This window comes from Etheostoma cragini, chromosome 6 (assembly GCF_013103735.1).
Source record: "Etheostoma cragini isolate CJK2018 chromosome 6, CSU_Ecrag_1.0, whole genome shotgun sequence".
In the NCBI taxonomy this organism is placed as follows: domain Eukaryota; kingdom Metazoa; phylum Chordata; class Actinopteri; order Perciformes; family Percidae; genus Etheostoma; species Etheostoma cragini.
The window spans coordinates 11,174,960-11,190,574 of NC_048412.1; the positions used below are offsets into that span (position 1 = coordinate 11,174,960).

Genomic DNA, 15,615 nt, shown 5'->3' on the forward strand with positions numbered 1-15,615 from the left:
TTCTCTCACTCTTTTCTCCGTGTGGCGCGCGCACCCGCTCGCGGTGTGTCGCGCGTGTATGCGCTATTGTCCGACATGTAACGAGCCAATTTTGTCAAATGTAAGGAGTAGAAGTAAAAAGTCGCCACAAAAATAAATAGTAAAGTAAAGTAGAAATATCAGAAAAATCTACTTGAATACAGTAACAAAGTATTTGTACTTCGTTACTTCCCATCTCTGTTCACAGGTAGCTACATTTACAAGTGCAAGTTTACACTCTGCCATGCAAAGCGAAAGCCACATATCAACAACACCCAGAAACGCCGTCAGCTTCTCTGGGCACGAGCTCATGTAAATGCCACGCAAATGAGCGTAATTTAGCTACTTTTACGGACTTTTTGAGCTGGTGCTAACTACTTTAAATTTGGAAAGAGAGAGCAACACTGATACCATTGTTTTGAGCTGTGTTTTGCCTTTTGTATATGCGTTTTTGGATTTGTGTGTAGAGGTCAGAGAATATGAGGAATGCTTTCATGTGTTAACAATTCAGAAAAACTAATCAAGTAGCCTACACCTGGTTAAAAAATTCCCAATTCAGTTAACTTACTTAGTAGCCTAACTGTTGGTTTGACGTTAGACTCCTCTAAACGGCGTCATTTACGTCATAAAAAAACACAGTTTGTGCTGTTAAGTGAATACATTTCTTAACGTTACAGTCAAAAAATAAATTTAAATTGTAAACAGTCTTACCGCGTGTGGCTTTTACCAGTTATCATCCGCACGATTTGTAGGCTACTGCGCCTATTACTCCCTCTCGAAAGTCTCATTGCAACACACGCTAAAACTTGAGCAGGTAGCTTATTAACGATAGCTAGCTAGCAAGTTAAAAAAAATTAGCTTTTCACTGTGCTTAACCACCTCACGATACAAACTTCTTAGAACAATTCTCGTTTTTTCGGCAAATGCCTTTGTAGTCTACATGCGGCTTTTCTAAGCCGCAGGCTCACGTTTTTCTAGAACCTTCTCGATTCCGATAGAAAGCGTGCGTGCCCCAACCAAAAGGCAGCGATTGGCTGGCCTAGGCATGTGCGAGGGCTACGTGACACCTATGGTTAAATCCGATTGCTCTCGGTAAAACCTGTCACTGCGTTTATTTACAGTCTACGTACGAACCGTGAAAACCAATAGAACTGGAGTTACTACGTATGTAGTTTTAATTAAAAGGGAAATGTACAACTTGTGTGCATTGTTCTCAGCAAGCACATATTATACTGTAACAATAAATAAAGAAGTCTTTGCCATCATCTGCATTCTGCACATACAAGCAGACATTCTGTAAAAAAAATGTATTTTGAAGAGAAAAAACATTTTGGGATAATTTTTACCTGTTTTCATATTCAATTTATTTCTTTTACTGTATATAATTTATATTCCACAACTTAAGGTCTACAGAGCCTTATCTAATTCCCTTTTAATGTCTGCCTTCAAATCTCATCTGGTTTAACCTATATCTTAAAATAGACTTGGCTATTTTCAGACACCACAATGTATAATTGTAACCCCTCATTATCTGTGTGTAGACATGTCCCGTCATTGTGTCTAACTGAGAACTATCTGTATTTATAGTTTAGTTTTTGTTTTTTACCTTCATTGTCTCTGGGTAAAATTTAAATTAATTACTGTGTTTAAACCTATTATTTAGTATGCATAATTTTTAAAAACATAATTTTCAATGAAAAACTGCAATTATCTGTGAGGATGAAATGAGTGAAAGGTTGTGTTTATTCACGGGTCCCTGGGTTGACTGTGACTCTAAACTAGCCCAAGGTGTATTTCGCCTACAGTGCACTTGCCAGTAGTGAGAGCACATGCACAAACACAAAGATATACAGTTGTGCACACACATATCCATAGAAACAGCAGCCCCTTCACTTTTTAACTCTGCAACCTTCCTTCAACAAGAGGGACAACTCTGCCTATGTTGCTCTGCATATATCTATACTTGTGATAATTATTATGTAAATGAATTACTTACTTTAATGTTAATTATTATTATAATTAGTTGGCTCAAAGCTGAAGAGAAACTGATTGCAATGCAGTTAGTAAGTTGGGTCCATTTGGTGTTACTATCCATTTGTAATATTTTTTATCCTTGATGTGACAGCACACATTTGTGCAACAGGAGCCATAAACCTAACAAGGGACTGAATGACCTTTTTGTTTTACCACAGACAACCAAGCTGGTGTTTTTTTTTTAATCATCTATGAAAGGTCGCTGAATGAGAGAAGAGAAGAGAAGAGAAGAGCAGAAAGAGAAGAGAAGAGCAGAGCAGAGCAGAGAAGAGAAGAGAAGAGAAGAGAAGAGAAGAGAAGAGAAGAGCAGAGAAGAGCTCAATTTTATGTGTACAAACACACCTCAATTAAATCGTATTTTGTATGGGAAAGATATGGTGTGAGTGCTTAAATTCAAAGCAGGAGGATGAAAGCATCAAAGAAGCATCGCATTAGGGGTGGAGATTTTATTTTCTTGCTGCCATAATTTTCACACTTCTCTTTGAAAATTACTTAAATTATTCACAGCTTCTGCTGGTTGAGAGGGGGTATCCTTGATTCACAGTTCAGAAAGTGTGACACAATCTGCTGTAACCTTGGTCCACTTTTTGATCTCTAATTTACCCTTAACATCTAGTTAGGGGCTCAGTATTCTTTAAGTTCAGTCCCCTGTGAATTTTGATTACACTACCATGTGGGAAGCTGAGCCATGACATTTATCATGAAACACAAAATTGAGTATTGAAAAATAAAAAATTAATGTGAGAAATTTAAAAGAATTAAAAGAACGTGTGTGCTTCATTGTCTTTGTCATTCTTTGAAATGGGAAGAGGGTATTGTGACAGCCTAAAGTACGTGCTCCACTGTGTGTTTGTGTGTTTGTGTGTGTCTTGACAGAATGAGAACAGCTGGAGTGTAGTCATGGGACTTATCTTTCTCTTTCAATCACTACCTTTTTTACTGCACAAAGAGAAAAGCAATCAGTTGCTGCCCTTTACTATCTCTCTCCTCCACCATTACTAGCTGTTCTTTATCTTCTACTAGTATCTGACACTCCTCTTCTTGCCTTCCTCTCGCTACCTCTCAAATTCATCACTCTCCCTGTCCTTTTCCTTTTCTAATTTTCACTCATGGTACCCCCTTTGGCCAAAGGCTGCAGGAAATGCTCGTGGATTCATCTTGTTGTCTGACGAGTCCTACAGGGGGAAATTCCAATGAAAGTGAAAGCTTGATTCCTTCTGGTCACCAGGTAAAATGCAGGTGATCAGTGTGCAACAACTCCCAAATGATAGAGTATGTGAGTAGATTCTCCATCATAAAAAAAAGGATATCACATGCTCAGGTTAAGGCAACTATTTTATGATTATAAAAAAAAGAAAGAAAGATTAACTAAAAATGGGAACTATGTTCAAAGCAAAAAGCTTCTTCATAGGAAAAAAAATCATCTGTGCACACACTTCTTTTTCACTGAGAGATTTCAATAACACTACTACTTGTTTCTACTTTTGGTCGCCAAAGCCAAAGCTCAGGCCAGTGGCTGAAAACAAATTGCGTGTGTATGTGGCATTCAAAATTCTTGCAGCAATGACAAAGCAATGACCCCACACCAAATGCCATTGTGTGTTGTCTCCAAAAGAATCCCTTGGCTATGATAGTGCTCTCAATTTTTCATAAAAAATACACACGTACACACAAACATGTACTCTACATGTCTAAATTTCTATCACCTGTGCATTCAATGAAGAAGTGGTGCTAGGACATTTTCTCTGTGAATGCCTGCTTTTCTGCTCCAGTTGTAGAGGGTTGGTTTCTTTTCTAAAGGCATTGTATAGGAGATGCTTATCAGTACACACATACAATATACCTCTCACTTCTGATATTCTAGTTGCCTTGGTAATGTGTATTTATAGTATTTGATGTTGCTACATGACCATAAATATGTAACAGTGGTAGAAAATCAAAAATGAGGTGTTTGAATCAAAGCAACATCAATTAAAACTACTAAAGTTTCTATAAAAGGTACACCCGGGGAACGGATAAAACGTCAGGAAAAGAAGCATGGAATACACCTTCAAAGGTCAATCAGACTTATTAGGTGAAAAAAACATGTTAAACTACGTTTTTCTTTAAAGGCCCTAAGTATGTGAGGCATGTTGCACATCCACTCAGTAACTATATCAAATTCACCACAAAAAATGACAAACGTATGAGCCTTTTTTTAAGTATCAAATATTAACTGGACACAATCAGTGTCTTTTAGATCTGAGTGTCAATTATTTGTCAATTCAAGTTTCTTCCACGTTGTCATAATACCCTGCTAGTGCCCTCCGGCAAGAAAGGTAAAAACTCCTTAAGTTGACATCTTCTCACATTAATGCATCCTCTTACATATTTCTTCTATATATACTTGTTGATGCACACATGCGAGATGCTGCACTCAAGAAGGCAGAACTGAGAAGTTGCACATCAAGATAAAAAAAAAGACAGGCACTTACCATTTAGAAAAATGTAAACATATTTAAGTTTGAGCAAGCTAAATGTGATGATAAAAGGATCTAAAGGATCTTCCTGCATGATATGAACGCTAATAAGACAAAACATTTCTGCCCATGTGGCTTGCTAGTAGACTGGAGAATACAATTGACAATAAAGAAGGTAGACAAATTAGCTGCTCAATAAAATACATTTGTGTCTGTACAACCTCTGCCCAGTTCAATGTAATTTCACCCATGCCTTGTCTGAGAAAACTCCCAACACAATGTTCACTTTTAAACATTTGCATGACAAAATTAGCCAGGATTATAAAACACTAGTTTAGATTTTCCACAAATTTAAAATTCTTTTCCTTTATTTTTATTTTTTTAGAGCTATTAAAAAGAGTACCTGGACAACATGTCCCCTATAGAATAATCTAAAGCCAGGCAGTGATCTTTCACTGAGTTTCAATGTTGCCTTGTTTGAACAGTAGTACATCAGTTTCAAAACCATTAGAGTGACTAAAAGGGAACTGTAAATCAAAGTAGTAGTAGTCCATTAGCAATGTTTTCCTCATTAAATCTGTTCTGGAGGTCATAGAAAATGCAATGTAAAAAATGCCCTCAGTGTCATTTAGCAGGCCTAAAACCTAATATTTCTTTTCTAAACCTGCACTGATTGATTTCTGGGCCACTCTGGGGAAGAGCAACAAGCTCCGAATACTACATTGACATTTTATCATCTCATAAAGTTTACATGTAGCCCCTTAACACCTCCATCAGGTAGAGGGCAACATTAACATTAATTTACGGCATCATCTTCACTTTCCTTTCTGCGATTGGTCTTGACAAGCACCTGATAAAAAAGAATGGCGAGCACAAGATATTTTTGTGTGCGCACCAGGAAGTACCTTCTGCACACCAGAAAGTTTTTATTTGCGCAGGAGAATAAAAAATTCACATTGTGTCCCCTCAGAGGCTCCGTAGTATTCCAAGTCACAGGCAGGGAAATAAATTGCCTGTCACGATGATTTATTCATGTCTTACAATTCCTAGACATGTGACAGTTACAATCTTGCTGTATTGTACTGCATAATAAAAAGAAAAGACAATGAACAATGAAAAAGATTTTTGAGTGATGGCAACTTAGCTTTCTGACATCACTGTTTTTCACCAATCGGCTCAAAGCACTTTTCTTGCCATGTTAGTTTGACAGTTCAGACCCAAAGTCTCAGCAGCAAACCATTTTGTATTTGCTATGAACGGGCAGGCAGGGATCAGTTCATCAACAAGAGTATTTCAGTAGAAAAACATCCTTGAACAAGGGTTAGTAAAAACCTCTTTTATTATGGGATTTAGTTAAGAATGAATGCCCTCCAAAATGACGCACTAACCAGATTCAAACCCACAGAAGAGCAAACACTTGCTGCAGCAATCTGGCTAAGCCTCTGAGCTTCATTGTCCAGATGTCCTGTGCATGGAGAATACACTGAATGATGAAGGCTATATTAGTGATCTCAGCTCTCTTCAGTTGCATTGAGCTCACTCCTCTTTGTGTAAGCATCCATTCTTATCAGTCTTGCAGGAGGACACTGCTCAGGCAAGCATTATTAAAGAAAATAAACCATTACTCTGCCAATCCAAGCTCAGACACATGAGACAGTGCCATGCTGCAAGCTTTTCTATGCTTTTTATGGTAGTGTGATGTTCAGTGCAGGCAGTGAGCACTGCCAGAGATGGGCTGTAGTACGTTGTGTTGCCTTTTTCTTGGAAAGGGTACAGACGTTTAATGTTATATCTGGTGCAAGCCAATTGAAATAAATAGAAAACATTTACTGAAGAACATTATGTTGTGAAATCAGTAATTAATAACATGTGTGCCACTGTGATTTCAAAGTAAAGGTTATTTCCATAACACATGTTATATGCAGGTTGTCAGCAGACAACATGGCCTTTAAACCTTATGTCAGGGATACTGGAAGTGCCTAATACAGTATACATATCAAGTATTTGTCTATGAGCACAGACACATCAGCAGATATATGAAAACACTGTAGGCATGCAATTTGAGCAACAATAAACAAAAAGAATGTATAATGTTAAAATTGAATTAAATAATTACACATTGTTATATAGAAAAAGTTGTCTACTAAGTTTTATCGTAGACAAAGGCATACACATTAAAGTAAAGTTTCGGCATACACATTTAAATAAAGTTTCAGTACAGTTACGGTGAAGTATAGCCGTACATTTCATAAAAAAAAATTGAAAGTCAGACATTTTACAAAAGGCACACTTCTAGTTTAGCTTCTATGCGTGACTGCCACCTGCCCATGCCACTTTCACAGCAACAAAGAAAGTGTGACAGAACAGTGACACACACACACACACACACACACACATACTTTGACATATCCTAAAATACCACACACAGCTGACTGGCTTGCATGTGGATCAGAATGTGTTAATGAAAGGATCTGTAATTAAAGCCTTACCGTCACGTAAGGGGCTTGGGTTTGGGGGATAGACATGCCAACCAGGCCGAGATGTTAGGCAGTGCTCAGAATAAGCCTCGAGCCGTCATCACAGCCTTAAACGGAAAGTGAGGTGGGGGTGATGGGGGAGAAAGTTCAAACTTCATCTATCCCTCCATCTAATCCCACTTTTCAAAAAGAAATTGAAATTACAGTATTCTTACAACCAACTTTTTTTTTTTTGGTATACTGTATGTGTTTTTAAAAATGCAGATGTGTAAGGAGCCTGTGTGTAATTTGTTTAGAGTCATGCAATTCTTACAAGTAATAGAAAATACTAATACTTTTTCAGTTACCCTGCTCTGTGTGACACAATCAACCCTTCGACAAAATTGCAGGGATTGTACCATTATATTGGTGCATAAATGTGAAGCAGATATACAAAGTCCTAATTACTTTTCCCTGCTATTCCCCAGATAATAAATGCTGCCCTCTCTTATCATCCACAGCCAGAAGTTTGATTAACATTTCCATAAATTTATTTTATCTTTTAATCTATTGCCTTTTAGTGAGTGAGGCGGACATGAAAATGAAGCAATTAAAAGTCATCCACTGCTGTCATAAAAAAACAATGTGACACTTGAGGAAGATCTGGTTCTTTGCCAGGGAAAATGAATCTTCCAACAGTCAATTTACCTGTCACTCTCTTCCAGTATCCCAACACTCTGGGCTATATTGAACGCAGTTGTCAAAGTGAAATATCAACTCAGAACTGTTTCTATTTCACACTATGATGCCTTTAATCTCATCCTAGTCCTTGCATTCCAATGAGGTTTGTGCTATGTGCAATAAACAAATCTGAGCCTACTTGACTGCTGATGTTTACAGCACTTGCATGGGACCGCAAGACCATTAAAGTTCTAATACATCCTGTTGTAATAGCATACTTTGCATGCAGTATATATCCTCCCCTTAGTGTAAGAATCCTCATTGCTTCTGTACCACAAAACTAAAATGGATTCTTATTCTGAGTGGAGGACATTGGCCACAAGGACAGGCCAAAGCTGTAAACACAACATTGACATTATGAAGTTGATTCTCTTTTGTACACATCCAGCAGATACAACAGATACTATATTTTGTGCACGCAATAGGTTTACAAAGTAAAAAAGCTCAAAGTCCACTCCAAAGGGACTTACCATCTCCAACAGAAAACACTGTTCACAAACTGCTCCCAACAGCTCTGTTGTAGTCCAGCCTTCACTTCCGTGACAAACATGCGTCACTTTGTAACATGTTACGATTCTCGCCTAGCTGCTAGTGTGGCATGCCCTTATACTCTGCTTCTGACTGGCTAGTAGTCCTTACCTAGGTACTGCACATGTGCGACTCCATCAAAGATAGAACAGAAGTGAGATGCCTCACTCTGTAGCTAAAACATGGAGCTCAACACACAGGGTGAAAAGAGGAGCTGCAGTAATGTGCAGTACAACAAAAGTATGGTGTTTTTTGAAAATTAAACCATGTAAACCTATTCTGATACAACCTCTAAATACAATTAGGAACCTGGAAATTAGTACAAAATGAGCATTTTAAAGAAACACCAAAGCACTTTTTCTCTTTGATCCCCTTACAGTTTGGAAGCGGAATTGTCCGTTACCGCTGTCTCATTAGAACTACAGATCCGCTACCAGATCTGGCAAACTTGCACAAAGCAGTTATGGCCAATAGAGGGCCGCAAAGCGAATGCAGACTGTTACGAATTGATGAACCACTGAAAAGATTTTGGAAACATTGTTTTGAGGTACAAAAGAATCTTTGGTGTTGCTTTAATATGAAATATGAAAGCATTGACTAGAGCAGCTTTAGTCGTACCACGATACGTTTATAGACACAATTAAAAGGGTATGGTGTTTGTCTTGTTTCTTACTCAAGGAAACCAGTAAATGTATTTCCTTTGAATCTTATAATTTTTTTAATATAATTTCCTTTCTGCAGACTTTCAACGCAGCTTCTGAGGAACACCTGTTTAGTTTCTACCACTGGGAACGGATATTGACAAGTGGAGTGCCAATGGAAGTATGTTCCAGAGCAGCACAATTCCCAGCTTGTCACTGCTTAACTTGATGGATGCCAAATATCTATCTTTAGCTTATCTGATGACTTACTAAGGTTGTTCAGTTCTGTGGGTTTGTGCATCATTTCAACTGCCGGGCTGCTACAATCACAGTTGTGTGATTTTAAGATCAGTTTTTTTCTCAATCCTGTGAAAGCTTTTTTGATGTAGAACATTTCCTTCCAACAAAATACAATGTGTTTCAAAAAGTGCAAAGAACCAACACACAAAAGCAAATATGCACGCGCACGCACGCATACACACACACGCGCGCACACACGCACACACGCACGCAATCACACACGCCCCGAAGGGATACGGCAAGGCTAATGATCATGGTCTTTATGCTGCTGTAAGTAACACCTCTTACAACTAGACTGTTGAAAGCTGTGGACTGAGATTTGAGTAAAAGAGACAGCACGATTGCAGCTAATTGTAGGCTTAATACACATGGATTTTTGGATCTTTTTCAGGGTTAAAATCATCCTTCTTGATACAAAAAAGCTCATGGGAAAGGTGAGGGATTGTTCATGGAGGACTGCACATACAGTAGACAACTGGAAATGTAAATACACACACATTAAACATTCAAAGAATGATTTTATCTTTGTCATTATTGCAATTACCAGACAAACAAGAGCATCCGAACAAGGTGTCAATTATATCTTCCGTTCAGTCGTTCCCTTATCCTCACTGCCTGCTGCTCAAATTGTAATTTCAATACATTTAGCATATTACGGTTACTGAGCAACATCTATTGACACAGAAGCTTAGGTTGTGGCTGGTTGATGAAGGCCATGCATCAGTGGCATTGCTGTTGTTTGTTGACACACACAACATTCCTTTTATCCCTATAAAAGATGAAAAATGAACACTGCCCATCACCAGGCTACTGGAAGACATACAAAAAATGTAATGAGCTGCAAATACAGATGTAGCTGCTCCACTCTGCTGTACAGGTCTTTAAAGCAAAACATGTTTCACAAAGGTGCAGAAAAGAAGAGGGTCTATTATTCATAGAAAAATAAGTTTTGTGTGTAAGTACCTGAATGCTGTCATTGTGCCGGCCATTAGTGATCTTCATACTGGGGAGAGGATGAATGGAGCTATTTTACCAGGCGGAATACAAAATACAAAATTCTATCAGGCCTTTTTGAGTCAGAGAAGAAAGGACATTGAGCACACTGTGAATCGAACTGAAAATGAGCATGAAATCAAGGTAAGTGAAGAAATCTAGGCCAAGAGGCTATAGATTTTAGCAAAAAGAGTCATCTGCTCTGACTTCAGAAAAAAAAAGATTATTGCAACTTGAATTAATGAAGATGGTTCCATGAGGACACATAGACCTGTATTTACTGGGCTCTGTATTTTATGGGCTATGGTACCGATTTTAGAATCTGTATCTTATATTTGTGGTTTTAGAGGAAAGAATGATGGTTGGCATATCCAAAACATCAATGGTCTGGACTACACTAACCCAAATTAAAATGCAGGATTACACTGATCATACACTGGCAACATGGTAAAACAAGTCAGATAAGATATAACAAAATCAACATAACGAACTGTATTTTTACGGCGCTTGTCTAGTCTTAACGACTACTCAGAGTGTTTTTACATAGTACAGGAACCATTCACACACATTCACACACTGTGGCCAAGGCTGCCATACAAGGTGCCTTCTGCTCATCGGATAAACATTCACACATCTACAATTTGATGCGCAGCATTGGGAGCAACTCGGGGTTACGTGTCTTGCCCAAGGTTACTTCAACATCAAACCACCAACCTTCCCATTGGCTCTACCACTGAGCCACAGCCACCCTAATCTAAAGACAAACAACATGATCCTTGTTATTCCTGATTCTCTGTGTCAGAAATAGATGCCGCACATTGCTCTGAAGGGTTTATTCAACAATTGATGGACATATGGCAAATCAGAGATAATGTTGATATCTTACTTTGATTCCTGTGTCTATTTACTCAACATAAAGTAAGATATTTACTCTGATCATGCAAAAAAAGGTGGCGTATGATCTGTGACAGTACCATAGATCATTAGTTATCATTGTGTTTTTGTGAGTCACGCGGAATAATTAGTGAAGTGTGAAAGATGTAGCAGATGCCTTCATTATTTTACAGGAATAGAAGTTACCAGTGATGCCATATGTGTATCAGAGAACTGTGAAAGGATAGTATACTAAAGGTTTGTGTTAGAATTATGAACATATCCATTAGACTTGTTTGAAAGAGGAATTTCTTTTACTTTCATTTCTTTTATTCATTCATTCTTTCTTCTTCATTCTACTAAAAAGAAAAAGCACATCTGTCATTACCACCTCTATTTGGCACTATTTGTAATCTCATCATCTGTCCCTAGGTGGCTCAATGCTGTAAATTGCGTAATGGTGGAAATATGTCTTCCTTACATCATGAGAGCACAACAATCACAACCTGTTAGTAGTTAAGGCAGAGCCTTTGATCATAGTCCTCTCTCTATGAAAAATACACTAAGGGAGAGGAAGAGAGACAGGCTGACATGAAGAGTAATTGGAAGAAAGACATTTTCCCTAACTATGGCCCGAGCTGCTTGATGGTAACGGAAAATAAACCTGCTAGTTTTTGGATTCTGTGAGTTTGAAAAGTTTATAATATGAGCCTAATCTTTAAATACATGAAAACATTTGCATACATATTGTCTTATATAGTACTTGGCATGCACTTCTTTACTGTTTTATCACATTTACTTTATTAACATTAGACTTGACTTGGACTCATCCATAATGACTTCTGACCAATAGAGTCTTTCAAAAATTGTGGCATAACCCTCGAGCAGCAGTCTGATGTCATGTGACCTATAACTTTATTGTTTTGATTCAATTCACTGCTCTTTTTCCAGCAGCAACACGTGAGTTAAAGCTCAGCTGAGCCCACTGTACCTACCCGAGCAGCAACATCAAACAGAAGATTGTCAGCTTGTGAGCACAGCGGAGCCAGACAGTAGGTAGAGACTGGAGTTAAAAGAGAGTAAATAATGAACTTACATCCACAAGAAGGCCAAAAACACACCTCTAAATAAAGGCTGACGCTGCTCCATGTCTGCCAGATGTGTGAATAAGCATGTTTGCGATATCAACTTAACCACTGAGTGATCATGTCAGTTGTGCTTTCAGGATGAAAGGCCTCCCCTGAATTGCCAAAACAATTGTATTATGTGACATTATTACATTTACATTATGTGACTTTAACATCAAATTTGACAAAACATTTTAAATTTGGATGCAATAAGTTAAATCTGTCATTAGAACAATGTTGTTTGCAAACACTTGTACATCCACATGCTGAGTCACATTGCGTTGTGGAGGGCCTGTGCGTGGGACTTGAATGAGCCGAGATGTACATTTTCTACTGCCAAGATACTGACGGCCACAAACAGCCTGAAGCTATAACTGCTGACCTTTTCTTGAGAGAACTTCATTTTCCATGCAAGAGGGATTTGGGAGTAAGGTTGTTTTTTTTTAAATTTATTTAAAGAACCTCCTCTGTTTACTTCAGAATGCCCGGCTTTTTCACATTTGTATTCTATAGATTGGCATGGTAAATGGTATAAAAAAAAAAAGTCTATTTCTGTTTTCTTCAGCAGCTAGATTAAAGAGAAGAGTAAACTGCAGAGTGATTCCCTTAGGTGTTTGGGAGGGACCAGCACACAAAACATGTTCAACATGTCATTAAGGCAAGACAAGGCAGCTTTATTTATACAGCACATTTCAGCAACAGGGCAATTCAACGTGCTTTACACAAAGGCTATCAATTTATGACTAAATAAGGTAGTGTCTCTAAACGTACTTAGTTTGTAGAAAGTCCTGAAGCACTCCCTGCAGTATTAAAACTGGAACTAAACAGCTGAATTAACAGAACTTTCATGTATTTCTTTCACATCTACTGCAATCAGTTTCACTCATTCATTCACTGCACATGGGTAAGCATGTTTAATGACATTTTGAACACGTTTAGAGGCTAAACACATGTTTAAAACTTGCCATGTTTAAGCCTGTTGGGTGCTAACTCTAGCAGGAGGATAACACGGTGTAGGCAGCACCGATTATTTTTCTTTCTACTAACAGCACTCCAAATTTCCACACAACAGAGCTACGTGTTGGAATCGACCGGAATTCTCCTTTAAGGGTCTGGAATTGAGTAATGAAAGTCCCCCATCTTGAGGGGTGACATCAAGCGTGCATTTGAAAATCACCAATGTGATTGGTGTAGCTCGGCTACATGGGCATAGTTATTGAGCAGCATTACTCGATAACAGAGTAACTCGCTGAGCAAATTCAAATTGTGCTCTCAAGGGAACTCTGGATTTCCAGGGTAGTTCAAAGCATAGAGAGTTAAAGAAACGGACCAACAGATCTGCTCTGGACGGAGACCAGTGAAGGCCATTACAAGCATTTTTCCAGTGAGTGCTAAGTGTTACTGCGCAGCCTCCAGTTGAGCTTGAAGACGTAGATGTGACGTGAGCAACCTGTCTGAAAGTTCTAAGTCTTCCGGTAGCTGTGCCAAGGGCAATCTCAATCATTTCCAATCTGGCAGAGACGGAGAGTGTAGGTGTATGTAAGGAGATAACATAGGCACAGGCTGTTTGCTGCTAACTTACATGCTAGTTAACATTAGTAATTAAACCTAAGCAGCTTATGTAAGTCCAAACTGTCTGCAAGTTTACCCTGCACTATATGGGAATTTCTAGGAGACAGTAAGTCACGTGGTTATGACACAATCTTTGGCCTATTTTTTACAAAAACGTCTGCTACAGAGCCATAACGTGTGCTACATGGTAATGGAGCCTTTTATACATTGTGTTTATTAGAAATAAACAATGGACAAATATAGTCTTTATACGCTTAACATGTAAAGTTAATCGCTGCAAAGCGGCTCCAAAACAAACGGGAGTCAATGAAAGGCTAATGCAGGTGATAATTAGCATCAGAATGGCACCATAGGGAGCTTCATTTGGGAGGGGAGGCTTATCCCCTTGGTTAAAACCAAGCCTTCATGCAGATCTCAGCAAGAGGCTGCTGGCTGGATGCTGCTTCTATTTTATCCCCTGAGGACTGTGTGTGTGCTGCTTCCAGTGAAGATGGACGATGGACATGCATTTAAAAACCCACCATATTGTGTAGACAACTGCTGTGTGTAGTGGCAAATGGATTTCTCATGTGAACACTGACAAGACTGTGTGTTCATGTCACATGTGCCTGCAGATTTCTAATTAAGGATCAATGCTCCCCTGCCCAATCTAATGTGGTTAAATATCCCATAAGGAACAAAGAGCCAGCTTTTAACAACATTATGAACTATAACCTGAGCCAAAGAATCACTTCTATTTAATCATCAATAAAAACAATCCAAAGAAGTGGATGACATCATGGAGGCAGCATCTAATTTTTTCAGTGCCTTAGTCAGCTAGTTTGAGTCAAGAAAAAAAAAAAGAAAAGAAAAAAAAAAGGGGTCTCGTTGAGGACACTTCCCCCCCTTGGCTTTAATTGGAATAATTTGACAACCGTTCCAGCCGCTATCCCTGCGGCGATTGAACCTCTCTACAGTCGCTCTACTTCCCTGCACCCTGCTGACAAGCCCAACGGTAATGGATTAGATGCAGCTAAACTGAGCTATGATCCACCAGTGCCCCCATCAGAGACTGCAAAGAATTACAACACAACACCAGAGCCATGGTGCTCCTCAGCGTCCCTTCTGACTTGGTTGGACCAAGACTACAGCACAATCAAGAAAGGTGCTCTGAACATGTTGCTAGCTATATGGTACTACTTCATAACTCCTTCTGGGGTTGAATTAGAAAAATCCTCACAACCGTAAGAGACAACCAACTGGAAACTGTATAATCAAAAACCAAAAGTAGAACATTCCTCTCTCAAACTCAGCCACAATGTACTGGACAGTAGTGGATAAAACAGTACAATCAAACAAAATAACACTAAACTGGAAATGGAGTTTTAAAATGTTTATTTAAAAAAATAGAAAAACTTACATAAAAAAAAACAAGGTATATATCTATATGCCAGTCATTTACACATAACCCATCCTAAATACACACATTTAAGCTTGGGGTTTGGGTCCCGTCAATATGATGCAACAACCCATCAATCATCCTTTGGGATGATCAATAAAAGCGGCATTGAAAACGAGGGTTTAATGCTAGCATCATGTTGACTCCATCAGATTGGTGAGCGGGGTGTTAAAATAAGTCACTGACTTTTAGAACATATGATCTTTGCCAAATTTCGGTTTTGTGAATGGCTCTATCGAAACTCCAGCAATGGTAAATCTATGACATCCCAAGCTAAAGTCCACTAATGGATTGCTGTGTAAATTATTTAGCTTTGAAACCTTGTCTCACAAGATGTACAAATGCTGACTTTAAATATGGGAGGGGAAAATCTCTGAAATGTAAGGCCCTCTTGCCTTTTGTAATTATGAACTTTGAAGTACAAAAAAAAAAAAA

General features: G+C 38.5%; 1 protein-coding gene across 2 annotated transcripts in view; it reads right to left on the reverse strand.

Moving 5' to 3' along the window:
- Window positions 1-15,136: 15,136 nt before the first annotated feature.
- Window positions 15,137-15,615, reverse strand: part of LOC117946550 (terminal nucleotidyltransferase 4A-like) — an 11,103-nt gene continuing 10,624 nt past the window's right edge. Inside the window, exon 12 of one of the 2 annotated variants that reach the window (XM_034874778.1) lies at window positions 15,137-15,615. This exon is cut by the window's right edge and continues 1,951 nt beyond it. The gene's annotated coding sequence lies outside the window, so the exon portion shown is untranslated. The other variant, XM_034874777.1, reaches the window with a different exon arrangement.